This window comes from Phoenix dactylifera, unplaced genomic scaffold (genome assembly GCF_009389715.1).
Source record: "Phoenix dactylifera cultivar Barhee BC4 unplaced genomic scaffold, palm_55x_up_171113_PBpolish2nd_filt_p 000465F, whole genome shotgun sequence".
NCBI lineage: Eukaryota > Viridiplantae > Streptophyta > Magnoliopsida > Arecales > Arecaceae > Phoenix > Phoenix dactylifera.
The window spans coordinates 387,214-402,750 of NW_024067889.1; the positions used below are offsets into that span (position 1 = coordinate 387,214).

At 36.6% G+C, this 15,537-nt stretch overlaps 1 long non-coding RNA gene and 1 pseudogene across 1 annotated transcript; both read right to left on the reverse strand.

Annotated features, from left to right (window-relative positions):
• Nucleotides 1-1,916: 1,916 nt before the first annotated feature.
• Nucleotides 1,917-9,620, reverse strand: LOC120106108. Its single transcript, XR_005508354.1, has 2 exons — nt 9,543-9,620; nt 1,917-2,337 (listed from the first exon to the last, which is right to left on the reverse strand). It is a non-coding gene; the product is annotated as an uncharacterized LOC120106108 (long non-coding RNA).
• Nucleotides 9,621-9,625: 5 nt separating this feature from the next.
• Nucleotides 9,626-14,408, reverse strand: LOC120106107 (annotated as a pseudogene).
• Nucleotides 14,409-15,537: the final 1,129 nt, after the last annotated feature.

Genomic DNA, 15,537 nt, shown 5'->3' on the forward strand with positions numbered 1-15,537 from the left:
CTTTTTGGGAAAAAGTAAAAATGGAGTGATTTCCGTCTCATGGGAAAGTAACTTTCCCATGTTTCTCATGGGAAAGACTTTCCCATGAAATGTGGGAATCACATTTCCATGGGAATACAACTTTCCCTTCTCTCTCCTTTGAAAACTCCAACCAAACAAGAGGCATCTCATTACTTTCCCGTTGACCACACTTTCCTCCCTTTTTTTTCCGCGAACCAAACGAGCCCTGAGTGGATTTGAGGTGTGAGGTGTGAGGCATCTTGTTAATGCTTCTTAAAGCTTCCTATATGGCCTGGCTCATAGACCAACCTAAAATCTGAGCTGGGCCTAGTTTCAATTGACCAGCCTAGAATTTCGGCCTGACCCTGATACGAAAATAAGGTCCATAAGCCTAATTTCAGAGAAATCGGCGCAGGAGGAGGACTCTTCCTCCTCTCCAGTCTTCGATGGAAGCCAGAAAATCTAGCCTCCGCCATCTATTTAACAACCCCCACCACCCTCTCCTATAGCCACACCTGAAAGTTTCTTTCTTCTTGTTCTTTGGGTTTCTACCGTCGTCCGCCACCTTCCCTGGGGCCATCATCGAACCTTGCTGGAGACAAGGTAATGGATGGATAAACAAGATCAAACATCATCGATGAGGTGAAACAGGGCCTCAAGAGATGATCAAACATGGCTTAGATGCAACAAAAATTATGTTAAAAGGTCAAACCTGTACTCTTCATTATCACAAGGCCTCAAGAGAAGATCAATGCAACTCTGGTGGATAAATCTTACTAGTCCAGATTTAGCCTTTCTAGTTCTCCATTATCTCTAGCTTTCTAGGTATTGTTTGGATTCAAGCCTTATAGTTAATTTATTTTTAGTATTTATTTTATTTATTTTCTTGCTTTCAAAATTATTGTAAAAATATATATAAAAAAAATATTCTCCAGGAAATTCTAAAACATCTCAATTCGCATCCATGGTGATGAGAAATCTTATTATGGTCTTGCTTAGTTTATCCTAGAAATTCTGCAAACTAGGTTGTCTTCTACTCCCACATATCCTTGACCTATCACTCCTACAGCCCCCTAAGGTTAAACCTTTCTTTTTCTACATACTCATCCTGACCTAGCGTGACTAGATCCCTAGTCCTCTCGGTCTAGCCTTCACACCAACCTATTAGTGAATTTCATCCATTGCCTCTCTAGCTTCAGCAATTGTTACTGCTTCACTCCCTCCAAGTGCTTGACCCATCCCCAGTCCCTTCTCTTGCAACCCCCACCCGCCCAAACCTAGAGGATAACATCAAGCCCTCCTTATTCTCCTTTGTCTTTGCCACAAGGGCTACAATCGCCCCCCAAAGAACAAGACATCAACGACAAGCATAGTCAGATAGCACTTCTCCATCATCTTTGTTGAGTAGATAATATTGAAGCTAGGTAATGAAGGATGGAACCATTAGAGGCATGGCCACATTGAGTACGGACGAGTTTTTGGATATAGTCAAGGGCAAGATGACAGAATGGAGAGAGGGCAAGAGCAAGGGGGAGCTTGTAAGAGAAAAGAACTCAGAGAAATAAGAAAATGAGCAGTACAAAACAAACCACCCTCACAGGCACTCATACAAAACTATTTTTAAGACCACCTGAAATTTCGGTCTTTACGGTCTTGCGGAATCAGCAAGCATTGGTAAGATAGCAGAATAGCAAAAGCAGAAACAGAATAGCAAGCACTGGTAAGATAACCTAGATACAATCAACCTGCAATCAGAGTCAGCTAATTTAGTGGAACATACCGAACAATCTTACTAATTCTTGCAGGAATCTGATATTTCTCCTGCTTTAAGACAAGTTATCAACTGCTTGCATCGCTTGATGATCGATGTTTCCACCAAACTAATTATGATTTCTGGTATAGATCAGATCGCATACTATACAGCAGCAAGTCGTCCAGCTTGTTTGCGCTTCATTTCCACTATAGAAATGGATCAGTTTGCATACCATACAGGCATAAATTATTCTACCAAAAACAATCTAAACGATTTATAGAGACGTGACCTGAATTCTACAATGCCATTAAAAACTACCATACAATAGAGAAATTACTTTCCTTTACGCCCATCTCCTTGTCAACGACCTGGGAAGAAGCACAGGAGCATATAGAGCATTTACCTCCCTATGAGCATTAAGTAGCAGAGATTGCTATATTCAATCTCAGAGACAACATTAGGATAAAAGCGTATAATTACTCATATACAGATAATATAATTTGATGGGCACCCTCAATGTTGATGAGGATAATGAAGCAGCTTCAGGACTTCAGGATTTCAGGTAGCATCCTGCCAACCCATCCCTGCAAAGCAAGCAATCCAGTCAGATTATTCTAGCATGGTAACCTTGCTCAAAATCACAGGAACATGCATATACATGTCCAAAAATGAATACATCCTTTCGAGTTAAGAACCAAGGGCAGCACATGCCATGCAAAATACCAATCAATTCAACACCCAGAAGCAAGAAAAGCTTGTCTGTTTGCTTGGCTCAAAACATTTTACTCGACGATCTTCAGATGACATAATTGGCGACATTGTTGGATACACATTCACCACAATAAAGTGGCAAATGATCATGCTCAGACTACTATACCAAAAATTGCATGCTTAAATGTTATGCACACAGATTTAAGCAGATCTTGGTAGAAAACTTCAGGATGGCTTGGATTATACCATATTTTAGACTCTGTACTACATACAGTAAACATCCTGATACATCAATGATTTCACGTTTTAACAGATCATTACATCCTATCATAAATGTTTATCGTGCTGCACCATTAGTAACGCATATGTGCAAACTTGAAAGTTTCGAGCAGTTGCTCTTCAGTTACATGATAGAGATTCCAATCTCTTTCCTAGGCTGTTGCACCAACTTCAAAGATATCTTCTGTAAAATCAATTGTGCATTAGACATGCACCAAAAATTGTCCTGGCCCTACAGGAGTCCTTCCAGCATACTGCTTGGTTTTGGAGAACTAAGAAAATATTTTATATTATCCCATGCCAGTTAGGGACCAATAAAGCATGCATACCATACAATATGGTGCCAATAATACAAAAACATGGCACCACTAAAAGATACCAGAGATGCTAAATGGCTTGGTGGAAACATTTCTCTTGTGCATTAAGGTTACATTACTGGCTTTTCATGGGATAGAGAGACCACTTTAAACAAATCCATCACTAGGATATACTAAAGCTGCATTGTGGTTTCTAATAGACGAGTGCTAGACATAGGTATCGAAAACATGAACAACAGGACAAGAGAAAGAAGAATTAAATATTCAACTTGGGTAGCATCAACTGCATCTATGTGAAGTTCATCCAGATGCCATCCCGTGTTGGCCTTTATAACCATGTATCATATGATACAATGACTGATATGACATAACACACATCAGCATGAATCAGTATAACACACGCCCTTAAATGATGCAAGCAAATATGTGCTATAGTACATATGGAATACAATATGGAGTAACACCGAAACCCCTGCCAGAATAAACCTGCTTAAAGATTATCAGTTTCAGATATAGAACAGCAGTCATCATTAAAAATGTTAGCCTGATAAAATTAGCACCTGGGGGTTTCTTGGTAGCCTCCCAAGTGGAGTCATGCAGTAAATTAGGCAATCGGGTCCCATGTGAATACTGCAAGCAAAGGATAGTTATGACATTTCCTCCAGCTAAACCAGCATAGGAGTTATACCGACAATTAGGAAAACTTGGACATAGCCTTAACTTATGACAATTAGTTACATATCTTCAGTGGGATCTGCCATCAATTAATGCCACCATTTTCGACCACAATCGAGATGATTTACTTTGGTTCCTTTCAAAATGCCTCTCTACCTGATCTCCATATTTCCCTCCTCTGGATATCTAGAATTTGCAGCAATAATATAATTGGTCAGTTACTAGTCCTTTTTCTGGGTGGAATCGAGGGGATAATATGTGCCTCCTTGAACTTTCTTTTTCTTTGTTTCGGTCAAGACTTATAAACATTGTTGATCCTTTTCCTATCAGTTTAAGCTTTTGGGAACTAATCGTTCATTAAAATGGTGGCAGAGGTCAGGTTTTGCTGGAAGTCATGGATTTGAATTCCCTTGAGTTTGGTTATTTATGTAATTCTCCCTGGTTGTCTGTTATGCCCATCTTTCTCTGTCTTGACTCAATTATGCCCCAACATTCATGGTGAGGGCTGCATGTTAAGGTGGGGATGGGGAGTTAGGCATGATTTACATTGCTGACCTTTTCCCTATCCACTTAAGATTTTGAGTTCTAGTGGTTTCTTGACAATTCAAACCATCTTCCTTCTCCCTTTGATTTTCTACATAAGCAGAAGTTTATATGGTGATTTTGTATGGGTCTTGATGTGTGGGTTCATCCTGCTAAATTTGGCAAAAAATATCGTACCTTACAGAACTTCAAGCTAACTTTCAAGTCATTCAGAACTGTTCTGAGCATTGTAAGCTTGCATGTAGAATTGATTGATCACAAAATCTCCTCCTAGTTATCAAAATCAGTATCTCCCTTGCCATCCTAATGTTGCTAACTTCTGAATGGCTAGGCAAATATGGCTCTCAAATCAATACATAGTCAAATGCTTAAGCGTCAACTTCTTTTTCAAAGCTTGTAGTTCCATATTATAATACCAGGTATTGCAGCAAGTTTCAAATGGACTTACATGTCTTTCCAAGAGGACCACCAGTTATTTCAGGGATTCTTTACCAACTTTATGAATTCCATATTCACCTTTATTTTAAGCGCAAGCATTAGCCCTCTTTATTAGGGTCACCAAATTCCTTTCCCTCATTTCGAATTTAATATCACCAATTTGTTCCAAACTCCAACTATTGCCCATTGACACATGGAAATGGACCTAATTGTATTTCTAGGGTTGTTCTGGGAATTAATGCATGCCTTTCTTCTCAATCTCAAGAATCCACTTAGTGCTCTTAGTGGTATATCTGTAGAAAACATTTGATGTAGTATAGATTCTAAGATCAATCATATCCAACAGGCAGGATTTGCTGTGGTCAACAAGAAACCAGCAAGCTAATGGATGCTGTAACTCCTTGCTTCTTTTTTACATTGCAGCCAATTTATACTCATTAGAAAGAACACTTCAAGACATATGAGTGATATTTCATAGTCCTTGGGCCCTGGCCAAATCCTAACACTTTTAGGGAACAAACATTGGTTGGAATATACAGTCGTAATTTAGTGATGAATTATTCCATTTTCTGCAAGCATTTAACCTAATAGCTAGGAGGCGTGGATACTTCAAATTGGATGCTGTATTTGTATTTGATCATATACCAATACTAGTCAAGGATGTCTAGGCATATGTGTTAGTACTTCAGTATCCTTTTTACTTTAATAATATTAAAAAAAGGATCTGAATACTTCCCTAATACTCAAAGTACTTCCTAGATAATGAGGTGTACAACGGAGAGATTTTTCTAAATGAATGTTGACCTTTTTAATGGAGACATACACACACATATACATACTTACATGTACATATACATACATATTAATACATATGTATGTATGTAGCATATATGTATACATAAGTACACATACACAGACAGACGTGCATGCACGCACACATATATATGAGTTTCGAAATCAAGGATTATTCTCTCTAGATTATGGCTGTCAAATTTTCTACCAAGAATACCCTTCTTGTGTATCTTAAGAATATGTTACTTACCTAATTGACTTTCTCAACATCAACTACCACAGATACTTTCTTCACCTTTCCTAATAACCTTTTTTAACTCTCAAATAAATTGGGCTCTATCTCTCTTTTTAATTCGACCCTCAAACAAATTGGCTATCAAATTCAACTCCTAAACATATTGAACTCGATCACTCTCTCTCTCTCTCCCCCTCCCTCCCTCCTTTCTTCTAACAAACATGCATTGCACATGTCCTATTGCTAGTATATATGTATGTATGTACATACGTATATATACATACATATATAAGGTCGGCGGAACCATCCCGAACCAGGCGGTTCCACCCATTCCAAGCCGTCCCAGTGGCTCACTGATACAGTTCCGATTGTAAAAACGATACGCTTGCTGGAGCCGAAGAAGAAGGAAAGAGAGAGCAACCAAGGGAGGGAGGGAGAAGAAGAGGTGGCGAACACTGGTGGAGGGCTGCGAGGGGCCGCAGCAGCCAAGGCCACGGCCCGTTCTCCTGTTTCGAACGAAACAAGGTCAGGCCGCGGCTAAAAAATTTTGAAATTTTTAAGTGAAGTCGACAAATTGCTTGTTGATTTCACTTAAGAATTCCAAAATTAAAAAAAATTGCGATTTTTAAGAAAAGTTGGTAAATCTCTTGCTACTTCATTTAAAAATCGCAAAATATTTTAGCCACGGCCAGACCCCTGTTTCGTTCGAAAAAGAGGAACAACAGCGGCATCGCCTGCCGCGGCCTCCGCCGGCCTCCCTCCCCTGCTTTCTCTCTCTCTCTTCCTCTCTCCCAGTGTCGTGCCCTCTCTCGGTACTAGCCCGGCATGGCCCATACCAAGTCATCCCAACAAAGAACCAGTACGGTGCCCAGTACCAGTTTCTCCGACCTTGATATATGTATATATATGTATATGTATATACATATGTATATGTATATGTATATACATATGTATATGTATATGTATATACATATGTATATGTATATGTATATACATATGTATATGTATATGTATATACATATGTATATGTATATGTATATACATATGTATATGTATATATATATATGTATATATATATAATGTATATATATATAATATATATATATATGTATGTATAATTTTTAGTTTGTAGGCATTTTTAATGGTATAGATTGTTCCCAATAGTGTGAATCTTCGATTTGGACGCTCTAATATTGAGAGTAGATTCTCTTTATTGAGATGAGCATAGTCCATCTCATACACAATCAAACATACACAAACATATATGGATATATTATATACAAATATATATACCTATATAATCATATAATATCCCATTTTCTTAGAATCTGCCATATCACCATATTCAGACGATGCCATATTCATATCATTCTTCTATTTCCATGCTTTATAGCCTAATAGTATTTTAGTCATAACAGATACCTCTCAATAAATGTGCAGTCTAGAACAAAAGTAGCCTAGGGTTAGCATTATCAAGGATCTTTCTAAACTACTAACTTCCAAGAGAAGTCATTAGATCATGTAAGATTTTGAGAATCATTATTGAGTTTATATGGCAATTTAAATATATTGTCTTTTGTTGTCAACTCTTTTCTTGACCTCTCTACCATCCTTTTCAGTCTTCTTCATAAAAGTTCTTCTCCCCTGCACACTCTCCACATCCACCCACAGCATCAGGATTTCAGCCAACCTCATCACCATTATTCTTGCTTCTTGAAGGAGATTACTTGTCGAGAAATTCCAGCTGATGCAACAAACCATCTAATGCCTCACGGACCAGGGTTTCAGGCCAAAATGAAACATTGTCCATAATCTTGGTTCTTTTGATGGACCGAAATCAATCCATATAAAATATTTGCCATGCACTGACTTTTAGTCAAGAATAAGTCAAATCAGACAAATTAGCCCTATTGTAATTCAGACAACTTATTTAAATTAATACCCCGGTTTGACATCCCAAACAGTTCGGTGCATACCCATTAATGAGTACCATAGAGACCTCTTGGATACATGGGGGTCTGGCTCAATACAGGAAGGCTTGGTATGATACAAGGAGGCTTGGTTCAAGCAAAAATGATACAAACTACCCCCAACCCACTCTAATGATGTGTGGATCAAGCACTTCAGGGATGGATTGATGGTTTTTCCCAAACCTATCTAAAACCACTCCCAAATTGAGCGATATCAAGGTGTCACTTCGGAAGTGGGCTAAAGTGTGCTTTTCCCTTGTTTTTAATTATTTGAACGTTGAAATAAGGGGAAGATGGGACAGGTTGCTGCAAGGGTTTTCCCATTAGATTGACCAGTTTAAAACCATTTTTAAGCTAGAAACTTCATATTCCCAATTTATACAATTAAAAACATAAAGTCAGATAAGAAAATATTACTAAAAAAATTTAGAACCAAAGTTTGGAGCCAAAAAGGGTTGTACCAAGGGTGTATGGCACCCATTGATACCCTTTGCTAGTACGATCCTCAATATGGTGTGTGCCTTAACCATCCTTGGTCGATATGGAATGGATTCTCAATATTTCGAACTTTGATTAAAACAAATTCAAAAACAAGATTACCAATGGGTTCATGTCCAAGACGTCCGTCTCCAAGACCTCTCCACTTTAGGCCTTTTTTATCTAAGTGAAGTCCAGTCTGAAGCTTCAAGTCCAATTCCAAATTGGATATTAAAGTGATGTTCAATTATTGAAATTGATTTCTCTTTGTTTTCTCTTCTAGACCAATTTTCTTTTTCTCTCTTTCTTTAAGAATGATGAAGACATGTGAACCAAGAGAAAGGACAGGTTTAACATTTTTTAATGTTCATTATTACTTAATATTAATGAATGCAGATACATGTTTACATATGTATCCATATTCTCGTATATATGTCTGTAAGTAATGTATAACTGTATGTATATCTATATTTATCTAAGAATAATATGGATATGAATCAAACATTAGTTATATTCATATTTGTTTAAAAAATATTTTTAGGAATTTGTCACATGCAATCAGGGAACACTAAACCGACCCAAACCAAGCGGTTCGGCCAGTACCAAAAGGAATCGATGCTAACCTGGGACGATTTGGCCATTCAGGTCAGTTCGGCCTATAAAAGTCTCCCCAACCTTCCCCACTCCGATGACTTCCCTCGAGGCTCCAACCGTACCCTAGCTCCTTCGAGCCTCTCTCTCTTTCAACGTTGGCCGCCACCGACAAGGTAAGTCCCCCCTTCCGCTCTCTCTCCCTAATAAGTTCTCTCCTTATTTAGGCAATTTTTTTGATATTGTTATAAAGTAATTGATCTTAATCAAAACATGATATTTATCAAGCACAGAACAGCACTTGCCTAGCGACAGGATCAGGCAAACAAGACACATGGCACGTTATGAGCTCAACTGTCATCAGTCCAAGCCTCAAGATCTAAGATTTATGCACAGGAATGCAGTCCTATGTCGCTTGTGCCTGGCGCACAAATTAACTCCATATCTGAAATAAGCTATTAGCAAGCAAAAGACCTGATGGAGTAGCATAGTTAGCCTAATAATCATATTTGATACTATGCTCTTCAAGACATAAGCACAATATGTCATTTACCAGAGATCAACTCTTTCTAATTTTGCAACAGACTAATGAGCAATGAATCTTTAATTTATCTTGAACACATAGAAAAATCCTTATCTATTAATCACACAAAAATCTGAGGTATTGATAAGAAGGATAAGCCAATAATGCAAACACAATCTGCATGATTTTGTTTTCCTATTAAAATAAGAAATAAAGCAGATTTGTGGGACTTAATTACCTACTTGGACAGAACACCCATGAATCATTCGAAGAGAAATGTGGTAACTTAGAATTCTCGACTCCAGAACCATCTCCAAAATCCAAAACAGTCCTCTTGCTTCACTCTGACCCTTTCATTACCAATGCATGTATTCCAATGACTCGGGTCATTAGTTGGAGATTCATTGTCATCCACAGCAAACCGGCTGGGGATGCATGTACCCTTACCCACAAATCCAAGATTCCTCCCTCGTCCTTGGTCTGGCAATGCACTCGTTTTTGAGTCAGATCCTTGAATGCACAAGCTAGGCAAGTGAGTGGGCAATCTACTTGCTGGGAGCAACATTTACTATTGAGTTCTGCACCTGCCAACCAGTGCAGCTTTCTGTACGAATTGAGCAGGATGACACCGATGGGTGAAACTGATCCTGGAACTGAGTACCCATTTAGCACACCAACATTCTTCAAGTCTCCATTTGAGACTTGTTCCATATCCAATGGTACATTATGTGACTGAGAAGATATCAGGTTGTAATCCATGACTGTGGCTGCTGTTAGTATAGTTAGAATTTTGATTAACAGGAAGAGCATGCTCCTGACCTGAAAGCTTGTGGATGACAGAGCAGTATCCACTGTAGAGTTCGGATTTATCGGAACATGACTGTTCCCTATCTGGAAACCATTTGATACTGCGAGGGAGCTATAAGACAAGAAGGTTGTACATTAATGCATGATTAGATTCTGGCAGCACAGGGTATGGGTGTTGCTGTTGTAACATCTGCACCAGCAAGTTACCACTCTGACTTTTGTTCACTGCCCCAAGATTACCAGCAGTACCTGTTGCACTGAATTGATTACTAGACCAAGCTGAAAAAACCAGAGGACATGTCTTCACAACAATGTTGGACTGAGGGAGCTGCTTCTGTGTACTGGGATTGGCATTTCAATAGAGGTTGACCAAAATGCCACTCCTTGTTCAACAGGAATGCACTTATGTGCTCGCATCGAGGCATGTAGGAGAACTGGCTGATCAACTGCTGGCAACCCTAAGCTGCCTGAAGGTCGGCCTAAGAGCTCGACATGCAAAGCAGCTAGAGTTTGTGGTGGAATTTGACCTGAAGCAGCCAAAGCTTGGAAATCAAATCTGCCCAATTGAGCCCAATTTGGCATTTGGTTCTACAGATCCACAGAATGAATTAGGAAGCACGCTCTGGTTTTGAGCAACCCCACTTAACCTCTTCAAGTATAGTCTGAATTCTGCACGTTTTTACCAAATTGCTGGTGAAAATTTTGTTCATATTTTTCAAGAATAGCATAAATATCTTTTCTTTACCCCTATTAAGCACGAGGTGCATCTTTGTAATGAATAAAGCTCAGTAGAGTAATAACAGAAAATATAAATCATTGAGTATGAACAGGCATTCTATGCCATATTGGTATTTGCAGTTTATAATGAAGTAAAAGCATCCTAAGTCATCTTTTGAGAATTACCCATGAAATGAACAAATGGCTAGTGAGGGTTTTATGATTAAGTAATCTGATGTTCATGTGAATATGTTTTAAAAAGTAGCTTATGTTATGATTTTTGTCATTACGCTCATAATTCATGCTTCAAAGATAAATGAGTTCCCTTCACAAAAAAGCTTGCTTCCTTCTATCTCATGTTATGATGTTTGTTGTTAGGCCTATGATTCATGCTTCAAAGATAAATGAGTTCCCATCACAAAAAGCTTGCCTCTTTCTATCCCACTATAGAACTAAGTTAATAGACACCTTTGGAGAATCTGCTCTCAGGCTGTTCCCCTCATTAGCATGTCTGCTACTTAACTCTTCCAGACAAATCACATAGGGCAACCACTTAGAAAGCAATATCACACATTTAAAGCATAGAAACTAACTTTGAAAGCTGTACCTTCAACTATGGCTAACTTGATGTTTCAATCAAATTCCACCATAAGACTGCATCAGAATGGCCCCTAGCAAGGAGAATGTCCTCCTTGAAATTAATGGCACGAATTTGCTCAACGTTTTTTACAAATGGGATGGGAGAAGAAAAGTCAAATATTGGCATGATGAATCAACTAATATACTACAACTGTTTTAGCAAAAAATATCTTAAAATTCAGAAAAATTATTCAATGATGCAAAAGGAAACTATAACAGAAAGTTGAACATCAAATTGCAAATCATTAATTAGCTTCTTTAAACTTTCTGTTTGATTTCCTCATCAATCTCTCCTTTTCATACAAGTCTTAACCCAAGCTTGCATGAAAAGCACAAAATCAACATAGAACTGACCAAATTGATACCTTTGAAAACATATAGCCAAAGTTACTTGATCCACTAGGTGCGTCCTAGGTGCTGCTAAGGAAAGCTTTCCATTTCGAGCTTCCAAGCAATGATTCTCCCTCTTGGAAGGATATTTCTTTCTTCATTGGCAGTTTACTTCATAATTGATGAGTACTTTAAATTCTGTGATCACTCAGGCTTCAGAACAACATTCTCTTGTTATGAACGAGTTTTTTATGAGATATAACAGCTATTAGATATTTTTTATTTTTCCTGTGTCCCTTTTCACAAGCATTATGCTATTAAAATAATATTTTCCACTTTTAGCTGTTGCCATTGTTCTTAACTCACATATGCACAAGAAACATCCCATGTTTGTATCATAATTCTACTGGCTTTTGCTACTAGATTCATCAAATCACGTGCTTAATTTATTTTTGGCCCAAATATGAAATTGTATATTAAAAGTAACTATATCATCTTTTAATGTTACCAAAGTACAATAGTGCATCACTCATATTATCACTACCGTATAATCTGTTTTTCTTCTTCATGTGACAATAGGTTTAATAAAAATCTTAGGATTTTTTAAATTGTCAAATAGACATTATTTACTTTGAAAGGCACAATTTGTTGAACATATTTCATGGTTGCTACATTATAGTACCCAATATTCTTAAATTGTCACATTGACATTATTTACAGTATATGGGCTTGGTATGGAGCTGTAACGAGACATGGTACAACTACTGTGCCAACTCTAATAGTACACCATACCAACCCATCCCATATTGATAAGTTAATGATACAGGATCCAGTGGCAAGAGTATAAATCTTGATTTTATCAATATTATACATTATTTATATGTTCACAACGACATTGTATTTTGACAATCCGACTAAAATTAATATAAAAAGCTAGAGCAACTTAAATGAAATAAGATCTGTCTTGTGGGAACTTGATGAAGTTTAAAGGAAGTTGACCTATGGGATCCCATTAACAGACCAATTTTACTAGTCAAAAGAGTCAGTACTAGTCACGTTATGGTATTGTTAACCCTGTCTATAGGCTAGTTTCTAGGCTCAAGTTACCAAATTAAACTTTAATGGAGTCAGATACTTTGCCAAAATATGGAACTACAGATCAATAAAAGGATACATTGGTCAAGAATCATTTCAGGTAAAGCTAAGCATAAGAATAAACTTCTAGAATATTTTTTTGCAAGCAATGAATTAGTAGTTTATACCAAAACCTACTGAACAATACAGGTAATACCCTTAATCACCTGATGTACGTTTCCAACTAGCATTCTTGGCAAACCTGTTTAGCGATATATATCATGGATTTTGTAGAATCCGATCAGTGATCACAAATATTCTAACTTCATTTGTGCCATGACAGGATGGAACAAATGAGTATTTGAGACCACCAGAGTTTTAAAAAAAGGGAAAAAAGAACTCTAGGTCAATGAGATACCTGACAGAATTGAAACATTATACAGTCCAAATTGTAAACAGGAAAAAAAATGCAATAAGCATAACCCCTTTAGTTTTTACTTACCAAAGCTTGAAATAACTTCCCTATGACAATTAAAATCATCTACTTCCAAAAAAAATTTATTTGAAGTTAGAGTCAGGACCTGCAAATGGCTTGCAACATTTTCCCTAGTCAGGCCAGAACTTCATCAATTCCTAGAATTCTCTTAGGGACAGCCTCTGTGCACAGTTGAGAAAAATCCATCAATAATGCATGAAGTACATATTGCAAGCATGCGTTTCAATGTATAATCACAGAACCAAGTTCAGTACATATGTGTGTTTGCACATGCATGGATTAATATTATGTACAAGATGGTTTTCAGACTCCAGCAAGATGTCTTATGATTTAAATTATATCGTAAACTAAAGAAAAAACCATGTGATCAATGTTTCATACTTCAATGCCAAGTTGATTCATAGCACTGACAAATTGCTGATGGAGCTCCACTGACCCATACCACACGTGGCTTCTTTGATGCAGAAGGATCCTCGTTGTCCAGTTCACCATCATCTTCATCTTCTTTAGCATCTCTTTTCTTTTTCTGAGATTTCCAAGTACCATCTGTTCCATCATTCACTGATGAAGCATACTCAGTATCATCAACAGCACGTCTAAACGATCAGATTCCTCCCATGGTACCTGAATGTTCAAGATCTCTATTTTCGTTCCATTTTTTTCTAATAACATGCTGCCATATGTTCTTTAACTCTTCTATGCGTACAGGCTTAATCAAATAATCACATGCCCCATGCTTTATCCCTCTCATCACAGCACTAGTTCTCCCATCAGCGGACATCACTGCAAATTGAAAATCTAGCAGGTTATATCCTAATTGAAAAGAAACTACAAAAAAATAGTAAACAGAATATTACTCACTAATAACAGGAAGATCCATTTCAAGTCCAACAAGTTCAAGTAGCTTATATCCATCCATGTCAGGCATATGAACATCACTTATCACCACATCATAACCACCTTTCCTTTCTCTAAGAAGGGATAAAGCTTTTGTAGCCTGACAGCAAGTTGTAACTGCAAGATATTGAAAATTATCATCACTATGCTAGGCAGCTATAGACTTGCATAAGAAATTAAAGAAATGATCAAATTAGTTGATTATAAATTCAGAAAATAAGTTAAATCACCAACAGGCAATTGACATAAGATTGGAAATGCCATTGTCTAAAAAAAGAAATTTTTACATATATACCCTCCTAAATATATGAAATTTGTATGAATAGCCTCGTAAAATTACTATTTACTTGTATATCCTTCTTTTTTTTCTTTTTGCATATATACCCGTACCATCTAATGTCGTTAAAAATAAATAGCTTAAAACTAAAATGACTGATATACCCTTATGAGTAGATATGCAGAAAAAAGTTATAATGGTATATACGCAAATAGCAACTTTACAAGGGTATTCATGCAATTTCTCATATTTAGAAGCGTATACATTCAAAAAATTATTAAAAAAAGATCAAAACTCGGTTAGAACTTGCTAAGTTTTTATGATTCAGTTGGATCCACAGCTCAAAAAAAGATTGAGCTACATTGTCAATTTTCTTTATAAGATCATGACTCGGTCAAGTTGGAATATTAGGTGACCATTTTAGTAATCCTATTCTCCATTTGATTTTGATATAATTATCATTATTAAATCTATGACACCTATATATTCTTCATTATTTTTAAAAGATTAAAGCATATCAAATTTAAATTCATTATAGATGTTTAGACTATTATAATTTTTTAGTGATTTGTAACTATTGAGTTGTTTTTTTTTAGGCAAGAATTTCGTAAAAGCAATATGATTCATTCTATAAGAGTTGATATTAACATGAGATCATGTGACATGATAATATTAATCTTTTTTCGTCATCTTTTTTTATTAAGAATAACAGAATTATCTTTACTGAATTTTGATCATTTTTATGGATTTTTTTAAATGTATACCCTCCTAAATATGTGTAATTGCATGAACACCTTTGCAAAGTTGCTATTTACATATGTATCCTTATAATTTTTTTTTACGCATCTACTATAAGGGTATTTCAGTCATTTCAAATTTAAATCATTTATTTTTTAGCGGCGTTAGATGGTATGGTGCATTATATATAATATATATATATATATATATATATATATATATATATATATATATATATATATATATATATATATATAT